General features: G+C 40.3%; 1 non-coding gene across 1 annotated transcript; it reads right to left on the reverse strand.

Annotated features, from left to right (window-relative positions):
• Nucleotides 1-6,111: 6,111 nt before the first annotated feature.
• LOC141589283 (small nucleolar RNA R71) lies at nucleotides 6,112-6,218 on the reverse strand. The gene has a single exon (XR_012520229.1). It is a non-coding gene; the product is annotated as a small nucleolar RNA R71 (small nucleolar RNA).
• Nucleotides 6,219-12,227: the final 6,009 nt, after the last annotated feature.

The following is a 12,227-nucleotide window of genomic DNA, read 5'->3' on the forward strand; positions in this document are numbered from 1 at the left end:
GGAGACACGTGACCGTTGTGACATTGACTCACATAGACGCATACTGGCAGGCTGACGAGCAGACGGTCGTGAACGTGATACAAACTCAGTATCTACAAGACACGGGGGTGACTCTGACAGATTTTACTTATGTGTGTGCAACTCCTAGTAAAGAAAGGGTGACAACGTGTATCAAATCCCTGAGGTATAAGGTCCGCTCTGCTGGAGAACACGAATTGATTATCTTCTCCAGACATCTTTTCCTCCGTTTGCTCGTTTGAGATCCTTTCTCGAGGTATGATGATTCGAGAGCGGAACCAAGACCTCTTCATCGTCCGAACTGAGCCCTAGGCTATGGGCGGTTTTATTTTAGACTGTAATTGAGACTCAAAAGATGTTTGAGGACAAAGTACGAGTGGCGTCTTGAAATAGAATCTCCCAGAGTGAGAAGGTGGGATTTTGACAAAACAAGGAATGGGCGACGTCTTAAGGAAGAAGCCCCCAGTAAAGAGGCATAAGATTAATTTTTGTAGCTGGGTGGGCTGCTTTTGAGGATTGATGTTGATGGTTGAGATTGAAGTGGGAGTGCGGTTGTGTCCTTGTTGGGGGACTGCCTACGTATTCCCGTGTTTGCGAAATCAAACCAGATCGTAGTTCTGCGTGTGTTTGCAATGGGTTGCAAATTGAAGGTGTGAAAATTGAATGTGTGTGTGGGTGTGGTTGTGTCCTAGTAATAGGACTGCCTAAATTTTCGTGTGTGTGCGAAATCAAACCAGATCGTAGTTCTGAGTGTGTTGATAATTGATTTTGAGGTGTATAGTTGTGTTCTTGAAGGACTGCCTATGTATTCGCGTGTGTACAAAATCAAACCAGATCGTAGTTCTGAGCTGGTTTTTGAGGATTGAAAATTGGAGATGTTGTTAAAGGAGTATGCGGTTGTGCCCTTGTAATAGGAATGCCTACGTATTCGCGTGTTTGCGAAATCAAACCAGATCGTAGTTGTGCGTGTGTTGATAATTGATTTTGAGGTGTATGGTTGTGTCCTTGAAGGACTGCCTACGTATTCACGTCATGCGAAATCAAACCAGATCGTAGTTCTGAATGTGTTTTGATAATTGAAATTGAGGTGTATGGTTGTGTCCTTGAAGGACTGCCTATGTATTCACGTGAAGTGAAATCAAACCAGATCGTAGTTCAGAACGTGTGCCTAAGTGAGTCGTTAGGACCTTAAAGTGTGAGGGTCACGATGGTAAATTCCGTTTGGTGACTCGTCTGAATGTGTGCCTAAGCGAGTTGTTAGGACCTTAAAGTGTGAGGGTCACGACGGTAAACTCCGTTTGGTGACTCGAAAAATTGATTTTAGAAAATTCCTCCTTGATCATGAATCGAAGAGGTGCAATTTGTAAAAATTCCTTATCATGTGAGCACACTAAAAAGTGGACCCTAAGGGTAGACTAGGTATGTCCCGTTCTCGGTAGCAAAGCATTGGAGGACTCCATATCTGGGTCATGGTGAAAATGGCTTCGACATTATGGAATGTGGAGCTTGGTAATGATAGGTTTGTTTGACAGATAAAAATCTGGAGTTGAGGGTCACGACGGTAAATTCCGTTTGGTGACTCGAAAGTTGATTGGAGAGAATTTCCTCTTGATCATGAATCGAAGAGGAATAGTTTGTGAAAATGTTTCTTGTTGTGTGAGCACACTAAAAAGTGGACCCTGAGAATGAAATGGACATGTCCCGTTCCGGGGAGCAATGTATTTTTGAAGACTCCGTATTTGGGTCGGGGTGGAAATGGGTTTGGCATTTTGGCATGTGAAGCTTGGTAATAAGAGATTTGTTTGACAAATAAAAATCTGGAGTTTGTCTTTTGTGGTGTTTAGGACGGTAGGTTACAACTTGTAATGTGGTGCGGAATGGGGTCCCCGGCTTGATGTGGCCTGAGCACGAAATGGTTGGTAAATAAAAATGTGGGATCAGAATCCCATGTCTGGACCTTAAAGGTTAAGGTGTGGTATTATGAGCTTGAGGGGAATCCTCAGAAGCCTAGATATGTCTCCCTGTAGCAGTCTCTAGAAGGATTAGGGGTGAAGCAGTTTTGATTATGATCTTGAGGGGGAATCCCCAGGATCTTAGATAGGTCTCCCTGTAGCAGTCTCTAGAAGGACTTAGGGGTGAAGCACTGTTGGGTTTGTTATTAGTTGACGAGTCTTGAGCTCTTGTTTTAGCTCTTTGACATTAGGTTTTGGTTATTTTGTGTTTTGTACTTGTTGATCCCGGAGTTTGGAGGGAAGAAACGTTGCTCATGGGCTTTGGACTTGTCGGTCCTGGACTTGGTGTTTTGGACTGACTTGTTAGGTGTTTTGGGCTCATGAGTCCTGGGCTTTGGACTTGTTGGTCCTGGACGTAGTGTTTTGGACTCATGGATCCTGGGCTTTGGAATTGTTGGTCCTGGACTTTGTGTTTTGGACTCATGGGTCCTGGGCTTTGGACTTGTTGGTCCTGGACTTGGTGTTTTGGACTCATGGGTCCTGGGCTTTGGACTTGTTGGTCCTGGACTTTGTATTTTGGTGTTGGACTTGTTGGTCCGAAGTTTGAAAAGTGACGGTTTTTAGATCCGCCATTTGAGTATTTGTGAAGATAACGAATTTGAATTTCCCTATTTCATTCTTGTTTGAAATGGACGGTTTTAATTTCCGTCGTTTGAAATTTGTGAAAATAGTGAAATTGAATTTCACTATCTTGTTTTTGATTTGAGAATGACGGTTTTAATTTCCGTCGTTTGAAATTTGTGAAAATAGTGAACTTGAATTTCACTATCTTGTTTTTTATTTGAGAATGACGCTTTTAATTTCCGTCGTTTGAAATTTGTGAAAATAGTGAACTCGAATTTCACTATCTTGTTTTTGATTTGAAAATGACGGTTTTAATTTCTGTCGTTTGAAATTTGTGAAAATAGTGAACTTGAATTTCACTATCCTGTTTTTGTTTTGGCTTTAGCCTTGGCATTGGCCTTGAGTGAAATGCTTTTGGCCTTGGTTTTTGCTTTGGCCTTGAGCTTTGGCTTTGGGTGAATGGATATTGGCTTGAGCCTTTGATTTTGGCCTTTCGCTTTGGCTTCGGGTGAATGGCTATTGGCTTGGGCCTTTGAGTTTTGGCCTTTCGGTTTGGTTTTGCTTTAGATATATTGGTTTTTTGCCGTCCTTCATTCGAGGAAGGTAGAGGTGTAGACGGGGATGTACCCGTTGGTGAGAGGTTGATATTTGGTGATGGGATGTTTTTGTGGGGAATGGGCTTGCCTTCCGTCATTGACCATGAACAAGGAGAGGTTCTGGTTTGTTATCTAGGTTCGTCGTAGGATCCCTTTGATTGATAGCTCGTTCTAGATCGGGTGCTAATGAAAGGTTTCTATTTCCAGACATGAAATAGGAAAAGAGAATAGACACGGAGTTTCGAGTCCTCCGCTTACTCGGTACGGAACGTCATTCGAGTGTACTCACATTGAATTGAACATATTGTTTGTTTTAAATCAATTCTCAAATCAATTCTCGTTGTCAACGGGAAATGGTAAAGGGGAGAATAGATGATGGTTGAAAATCGTGCTTTTATTTAGATAAATAAGAAGTTAGCACAGACTCGATGAATACGTGTGACTCATGGGGACCGCCCCCTGATGTGACCAATATTTGAGCATATTTAGTCCCCGAATTAGCCTCGTTCCTATGCTTTTTAGTGCATATTTGTGCCATTTACTATCTTTAGTCCTTTGTTTTGCATATTCTTTGAGGTTTTGTTCCCTTGGTAGGAGAGGAGTGCATACCTTGCATTTTCATGGCAAAATAGAGCTAAATTGATCGAATCTAATGACCAAGCATCAAAGTGAAGACATGACTAGAAGGCCTTTGTAAATAATGAAGTAGATGGGCAATGATGAAGAAGATCCTTGCATCTCCGACAAGATCCTGGAGGATTGTTGGAAGGATAAAATAAGGAAAGAAGAAAAAGCTCACTGGACTGGAATCCGCTCGTCCCAGCATCGGGACGCTCGTCCAAGAGCCACAATCCGAGAGTCCCACCTACCAAGCCGCTCGTCCACCGCCTTCACAATCCGCTCGTCCCGACCTTTTGGACGCTCGGATTATTCTCCAGTGCAGCCCGACTTCTTCTTGTTCTACTCGGGATGCGCATATTTTCGAAAGACTAGCAAAAAGGAGACTCGCATTTTTTTTCGAGAGGAGCATTTCCTCAACTTTTCTTAAGGACTTAATCGTCATTTAAGCCCTTAATAACCATAATTTGTGCACCTAATCCCCATATAAATACCCAATTATACTAATTAGATTATCATGTTCTTCTTATCAATCTTTAGTGTAGTCTATATTATTCTAATCTCTCTTTAATCTTGTAATCAACTTTTATTCAAGTATTAATACAAATCTCATTTCCTTAATTTCCCTATTGTTCATCCTTTATTTTGGGTAATTGCAGATTATTTGGGTTTATTTGGAGGATTGACAACCTTCCAATCATTCATCAAGTACTTCTATTATTCTTTGCTTATTATTTTGGAATCATCATTAGGTATAATTCTCTTAATCCCTTTTTAATTATTGTTAATCATCTTTACTTATTCATTATGTTTTGCTATGTTGATATGATTGACAACCTTGTTAACATGTTAAACTTGATAATGAGTGAGTAGTGTCCTTAACTAGGGTTAGTGGGGAATTAGGGGAAACCAACATGGGGGATGATTCATGCTTAATCTAATATGTTCACATAATTTATTCCCTTGCTTGTTGTGATCTCAACCTATGCACATGTTATGTTTGATGAAATGCGAGCCTATGAATCCTTGCATTTTTTACCCATCACTTACCTTTTCAATGAGACTTGTAAGACATAAACCAACTCGAGTCTCATAAGACCATGCATATAGTTGATTAGGGAGGATTAAGTCGACTTGTAGGTATTGTACAATCTAATCGATTCGGCTCCGGGACCCAAACCTTCCTAGGATTGTAAGATATAAACCAACTCGATCCTATCACAACAATAATTGCTTGCTTATAATTTGAGAATATGTTTGTATGATCAATTCCCATGAATCCCCTATGAACCCATGACACCCTAGTGTTTTTAATCAATTGTTTACACCTCTTTTTAATCATCTTGCTTGTTTACTTTTATTGTTATTTAGTATAGTGATCTTCTTATCTCAACCCAAATTATGACACTCTTACACACCACTACTTGCAATCGAAAATCCTACATCAATACTCGTCCCTTGGGATACGACCCTTACTTGCCTCTATACTAATAGTAGAGTTGTTTGTGCAGATTATAAATATTGTTTTGGTCTACGTACTCCTAACGACAAGTAACCGAAATCTAAGCTCAAAGTTGACCGACCAAAAAGGGCGCCGTTGCCGGGGACGGTGTTAACTTGATTTGATTTTCTTTTATGTGTATTAGTTGTGTCTTTCTTTGCCTTGGGGAAGTAAAACTCCTCAAGGTTTGTTCTAATTGTTTTCGAGTTGTTTGATATTTTGCATGTCTAGAAGATCACAAGGTAACTTGTTGCCCATTGATCACGAAATTGAAAGAACTTTGACAACCAATAGAAAACTTGCTAGAAATAATTTGAGAGGTATTGGCGGGGTTGTAGATATTCAACTAAAAACTCTTGAGTTCATCAACCCTTTTGCAAGAGAAGGTGAGGAGAACCCAACACAAAATCAACCACACAATCAACCCACAATGCCTAAGTTTTCATCACATTCCGTACCAACCGAGGAGAACCTACCCAATGGTACTCCCACACCACAACACTTAACCGGAAATTTTATTGCAAAATCCGCATTTATCCAATTAGTCGAAAGAAGCCAATTTGGGGGGATGCCTAGTGAAGACCCTCATTCTCACATTAAGACTTTTTGTGACTATTGTGATGCGATTTCACAAACCGGAGTGACTCAAGACCAAATTCTATGGGTCTTATTTCCTTTTTCTCTAATTGGTACCGCGAAACAATGGTTAAAGAGCCTTGATAAGGATACTCTTGGAATTGACTCTTGGAAGAAGTTGGCTCTAGCTTTCTACAAAAAGTTCTACCCTACGGAAAAGACTAACATGCTAAGAGCCCAAATCACGGGTTTTAAGCAAAGGGACGAAGAATCTTTGTATGAAGCTTGGGAGCGATTCAAAGGAACTTGTCGCTCATGTCCTCATCATGGACTTAGCGAGTGGTTTTTGGTACAACAATTTTGGAATGGTCTTTATGAAGACTCCCGAAACATTCTCAACATTGGATCAAATGGTATGTTCACCGAAGTTGACGATAATCAAACTTGGAACAAGATTGAGGAAATGGCGGTTCATAATTCGCAATATAGTAGACCTCGCAAGGCTACTAGAGGAGGAAAGCATGAAGTGGACTCTATTACTCAATTGGGTGCTCAACTTAGTGCTCATATTGATACCATCAACTTGAAGTTGGAAAAGGCTATGGCTAAGCTTGAAGAAGCCTCAAAATCACCAAAGCAACATGTTAATGCCATGGTAGCATCTTCATCGATTCCAAATGGCGTATCTGAGAATTGTGGAACTTTAGGACATGACCAAAGTGAATGTAGGGGAACAAGTGAGCAAGTGAACGCTTTTCAAGCATATACAAAAGTGGTACCCCTTATTCCAACTATTACAATGAAAACACCAAATTCCATCCAAATCTCTCATACAAGAGCCAAAATGTTCAAAACCATCAACCAACATACACCCCACCCCCAATGAGAAACCAAAATCAAAGACCCTTTTACAACCAAAAACCAAGGTTATGAAAATCAAACTCCATACAATCAACAAAATGACCAAGGTTTTGATGTTCAAAAAGCGGTCCTCCAAATGCAAAAGAATCAATAAGAATTTTTCACTCAAATGCAAAAATATAGCCAAGGAAAAGACATCACCATCAACAACATCCTAGCCCACACAAAAATGTTGGAAACTCAAATGACCCAACTAGCATCTTCAAGCTCTCAAATACAAAAGAGGCAATTACCACCTCAAAGTAATCCCCCAAGACATGAAACGGTTAGTGCTATCCACTTGAGGAGTGGTATAAGATATGAAGGGACAAAGAAGCAAGTTGAGGATGAAGTTGTAGAGGCTAGTGACAAGGAAGGAGTTGTGCAAAACTCTAGGGAAGAAGAACCAACCAATCAAGAAGTTTCAAAGAAAAATGAAGAAAGGCCAAAAAGAAGGAGCCCATTTTGATTAGACTTCCATTCCAGAATCGTCAAGCTAAGCCTAAGTTTGATGACCAACTTGGAAAATTCATGGAAATTGTGAAGAATTTAGAAGTCTCGATTCCTTTCACGGAATTGATCAATCACGTTCCGACATATGCAAAGTACATGAAGGACATCCTTACAAAGAAGAAATCAATCCGGAAGCTTGAGACTTTCGCCTTCACTAAGGTGAGTAGTGCCATCCTTCAAGGGAGTTCACCTCCAAAGCTCAAGGATCCGGGAAGCTTCTCCATTCCATGCACTATTGGTGACACTACAATCAACAAAGCTTTATGAGACCTTGGGGTAAGTGTTAGTGTCATGCCATATTCGGTTAGCAAGAGGCTAGGAATGGGAGAACTCAAATGCACCACCATCACGCTTCAAATGGCGGATAGATCAACAAAGACACCTTTAGGGGTATGGGAAGATGTTCCCGTGAGAATTGGAATTCTTCATCCCGGTGGATTTCGTTATTGTTGACATGGAAGAAGACTCCAACATTCCTATTATCTTAGGAAGACCTTTCTTGAACACCGCGGGAGCGGTGATCGATGTGAAGCATTGAGAGCTCACCCTCGAAGTGGGAGATGAAACCATCACTTTCAATCTTGACAAGACTATGAGAGCTCCCCAATTGCATGAGCCATGTTTTATGGTTGATCACTATAGCCGGAAGGATGATAGGAAGAAGTTGGAATTTTAATGGAGAAAGAAAGTGGATGATGCCCCATCAAAAGAGCAAGGAAATTGTAACAATGAGAGCTTGAAAAGCTCACCCATAACAAGTGAAGAAGAAGGCCTTATTGGCCAAGACAAGAAATAAGGAGAAATGTCTTTATCAACTCAAGACTTTTTTAGTGAGCAAGTAGATGAAGTATGCGGTCTTTGGGATGATGAGTTTGAAGGGATATTCAATCCCTATATTGGTAATGCTATGGCCCAAGACCATCATGGAGAATAACAAGTGCAAATATCTATTGAGGATCTTTATCATGATAATGAGCAAGCTTTCGACTACTTCTTCAAGGTGTTGAGTAACATCAACAACACCTTGAACATGCCCCCTTGACATCTCACATTGGATGAGAGTTTGGTGGCGTCCTCCCTAAACCACCATTTGTAAATATTCTAACTCCCTAACTTGCATTTCAATTATTCTACTGCATTTTTGTCATTTTTGGATTTACATTTTTGTGCCTTCATCAAGATATTCATCATTTTGAGAGAAGTGAGGGAGGGACTTATGAATTTATCGATGTGTAGTGCTTTGACTTAGTGTGGGGATAACAATTGCCTAGGCTATTCATGCCTTTGTAGTACCCCTACAATGAAGAACATAAGAATTGAAGAATGAAATGATACGGGTTACGAAGCACCCACGGATGAACCTGAATCCGTGTGGTCAAGGAAGAATCTGAGCGGCCTGAGGGATAATCCGCTCGTCCCGAAGAAACCTGAGCGTCCAAGCCATCTGACGCTCGTCTAGTGAAGCTGCAGAAATTAAAATTGGGGTCTGGCTCTTAATCCGAGCGTCCCAGCTAGAAATACGCTCGTCTCAGTCTGGACGGTCGTCCATCAAAAAAATACGCTCGTCTTTTTGCTGCCAAATTCTGGGATTTCTCCCTGGAAAGGAATCCGAGCGTCCTAAGCAAAAGATGATCGTCTCAGCTCAAGGAATCCGCTCGTCTTTCCTGCGGTCCGCTCATCCTGTGGCATCTTTTTCTGAACCATTTTCTGAAGAATCCGAGCGTCCCGACCTTTGGTCCGCTCGTCTCCCACTGCAGATTCAAAACTAACGAGTCTTTTTAAACCCTCATCTCCCATTCATTCTCATTTCTTCAAAATACAAACACTACCCAAAATCCCAAAACCCCAAAACCCCCATCCGCTCCATCAACAAAAACAAATTCCCTCAACCAAATTCAACCAAATCAAATCCAATCTTCCTCACAACAAAAATTAATCACTCTTTTTGCAACAACAAGTGATTCAAACACCAAAATCTTCAAGTTTTGAGTCGATTTTTAGGATACAAAGCAACATTCATTCATCCTAAATCGATTTGAGCATTACTAGAAATCGAAGATTTCAATCTTTCATTGGTGAAATTAAACAAAGGCGAATGGCAAGAACAAAAGGTGGAAACAAGGCACCCCAAAAGAAGACACTTTCCAAAAGGCAATTATCTCTTCAAGCAAAACAAGTATCAAAGGCATTGGTAGTCCATGAGGCAAGGTTGGAGGTTTAAGAACAAAATCCCCCTATGGAAGCTACTACTTCAACTCTGGTCATTGAACAATTATCCGATTATCCGGAGGTAATTTTCACTTCCGACTCCCATAGGGAGAAATTCATTCTCTTTGCTAAGAAAACCATCATGCCTACTAAGTTTATTTGTGAAGATGCATTGTTAAAGTTGGGTGTCCTTGAACAAACTAAGACCTTTTTCGAGTCTATGGGGTTAAGTAAATTGTTTACAATGCAAGAATTGACATACCCCTCCCTTACCTTGGAATTTTTGAGTTCTTTGAAAGTCACAAGGGTGGAGACTCGAACCGTCATTGAGTTTCGTCTTGAAAATGTTGATAGATGCTTATCTTATGACGAATTGGGTAAGATATTTGGCCTTAGCGATAGTGCGAAATTTACAAAAATGCCTACCAAGTATGACCCCGCTCCTCTTTGGATGGCAATTTACGGAAGGAAATTCACACGTTTTCATGATTGTCGTACTCTCTTAGTCCACCATCCGGGCATTAGAGTATGTCATAAGGTCATTGGGAATACTTTGATAGCTAGAAATGGCACAAATCATCTTACCAAACTCGATTTTATTCTTCTTGAGTCGGTTTTGAACATTGGGAGAGAATTTACCAAGCCATACAATGCTTTTCGATTTTTGGTTGATCGATGGCTTAATGTTGATTGTGGCAAAGAAGGCACGACCTTTATTGCCAATGGAGGACTAGTTACCTATTTGGCTAAGCATTTTAACCGGGATTTCAACAAGAACAACACTTATGTACCGGTTAAAGGTGGCCATCTTATCGATTTGCCCACCATGATTCTAAAGTTTAAGTGGGTCAAGAACGATAATCTTGACAACAAGTTTGGGTGGTTTACAAATAAAGCTAGATCCTTCACTTTGCCTAGCAAAATTTGCCGATTGAATGTTCACCGACCGAACTACCTTCTCCCACTCTCCGAAGAGACCGAGTACATCATTCAACACCAAGGGGGCGAAATTGCCGATCCCTCCTCCTCCATTATCACCAAACCTTACCCATTTGAGTACCACGAGTTTAACCCCAAAGATGCCAAGCCTGAAAATGATTACTTGACTCTACTCATGAGGGAAATGCATAAACAAGCTTATAATGATAGAGTTGATGCTTACAAGGCCCAATATCCGCCCCTCCTACATCTAGATAGGCAAGGACTTCTTGATCCATCTTGTCCTTTGCCTAGTTGGGCGGATATGGAAGTATTCTTTCCTAGCACTTCTAGTGGTGGTAGACCGGGTGGAGAGGAAATGGTTGTTGATGAGAATGGTGACCAAGAAGGAGAAGAAGAAGAAGTTCAAGAAAGAAGAGGAAAGTGAGGAAGAACAAGGAAGTGAAAGTGAGAGTGGACATGATTCCACATCTATGGAGGTTGATGATGCCTCAAGCGAAGAAGATGATGATGATGATACGATGGGTGAGGACTAGCAAACTTTTGGAGGCTCCTACATTCTTACACCTCCCTTATGGTTTGTCTACTTCTCTTGTTTTTCTTTTATCTTGATCATTTTATGGAGTCCTAGCAACATTGGAGGACTAACACCTTGGCATCATTAAGGTGTTCATTTTTATTGTTCCCGACTTGAAAAATCCAAAATGACAATTTTTAGTTTCATGCATTGTATTCCATGTGCATGAACTCCCCCGAAATTCTTGACATTAGAAATAATGTCTATTTTGGTTTGGGGAAGTCCATGCATATGCATTGGGAGCTAATCTAAATTATGCTCTCCGCCATAACAAAAACACATGCATCATGTAGTGTAGTTTAATGTAGTTTGCATTTAGTTTAAAAATCATGCATTTTCATTGCATAATTTTCTATCGTATTGGCCATTGAGGACAATGCCCATACTAGAGTGGGGATGGGAAATTCTAACTTGACTTTTATACAAAATCTAAAAAAAAATGAAAAATTGAAAATCCAAAAACAAGTTCATTTCCCTTCGTAGTGTACTCTTGTATATATATTGTTTTGTATTTATTGTGTTTGTTCATCCTTGTTCACATTGATCGACTACGCCACATCCGAGACATGATGATATTGAAGACCGCATGGTATGATCTTTCCAATCTCCTTTTTCCTCTTTATGTTAATGAATATGTGGCTTTATTTTGATTGATGCGGTATAAACAATGTGAATCTAGGACTTGCATTTAGATCATTTGGCATATTAGTCGGTAGAAGCATATGCACTAGGTTGTATAAATGTTAGTCGCATCATGGCATATAGTTGCATTTAGGAAAAATTTTGCGAAACCGTCTATTTGGGAAGCTTGACAAGTGTACATAGGCCCTAGTAGATGCTTTTTCTTCTTAAGACTTTGCTTGTTATAATACTTGTAAAACACCTTAGGATGGGTCATGCTAGTATCCTTTGACCCATGGATTAAGGCCTAGTCAAGAGTACCTTGTGGTGTGATAACTCCTTGCCTACCGTTTATTCCAAGGTGACCCTTGAAATCATGCAACCATCATCCATGTTCTACCACAATTTTGTCATCAAAAATGGAATGGGCACAAAAATTGTTCAAAAATTTGAGTTCAAGAAATGAAATGAAAAGTCAAAAAGTTTGCACAAATTGCATCAAATGAAAAGAGGAGTAACAAAAATAAAAACTCCTATGCTTCAAATATAAACACCCTCGTTAATAATTGGGGTGACTTTGAAAA

Source organism: Silene latifolia, chromosome 6 (genome assembly GCF_048544455.1).
Source record: "Silene latifolia isolate original U9 population chromosome 6, ASM4854445v1, whole genome shotgun sequence".
NCBI classification, from domain to species: domain Eukaryota; kingdom Viridiplantae; phylum Streptophyta; class Magnoliopsida; order Caryophyllales; family Caryophyllaceae; genus Silene; species Silene latifolia.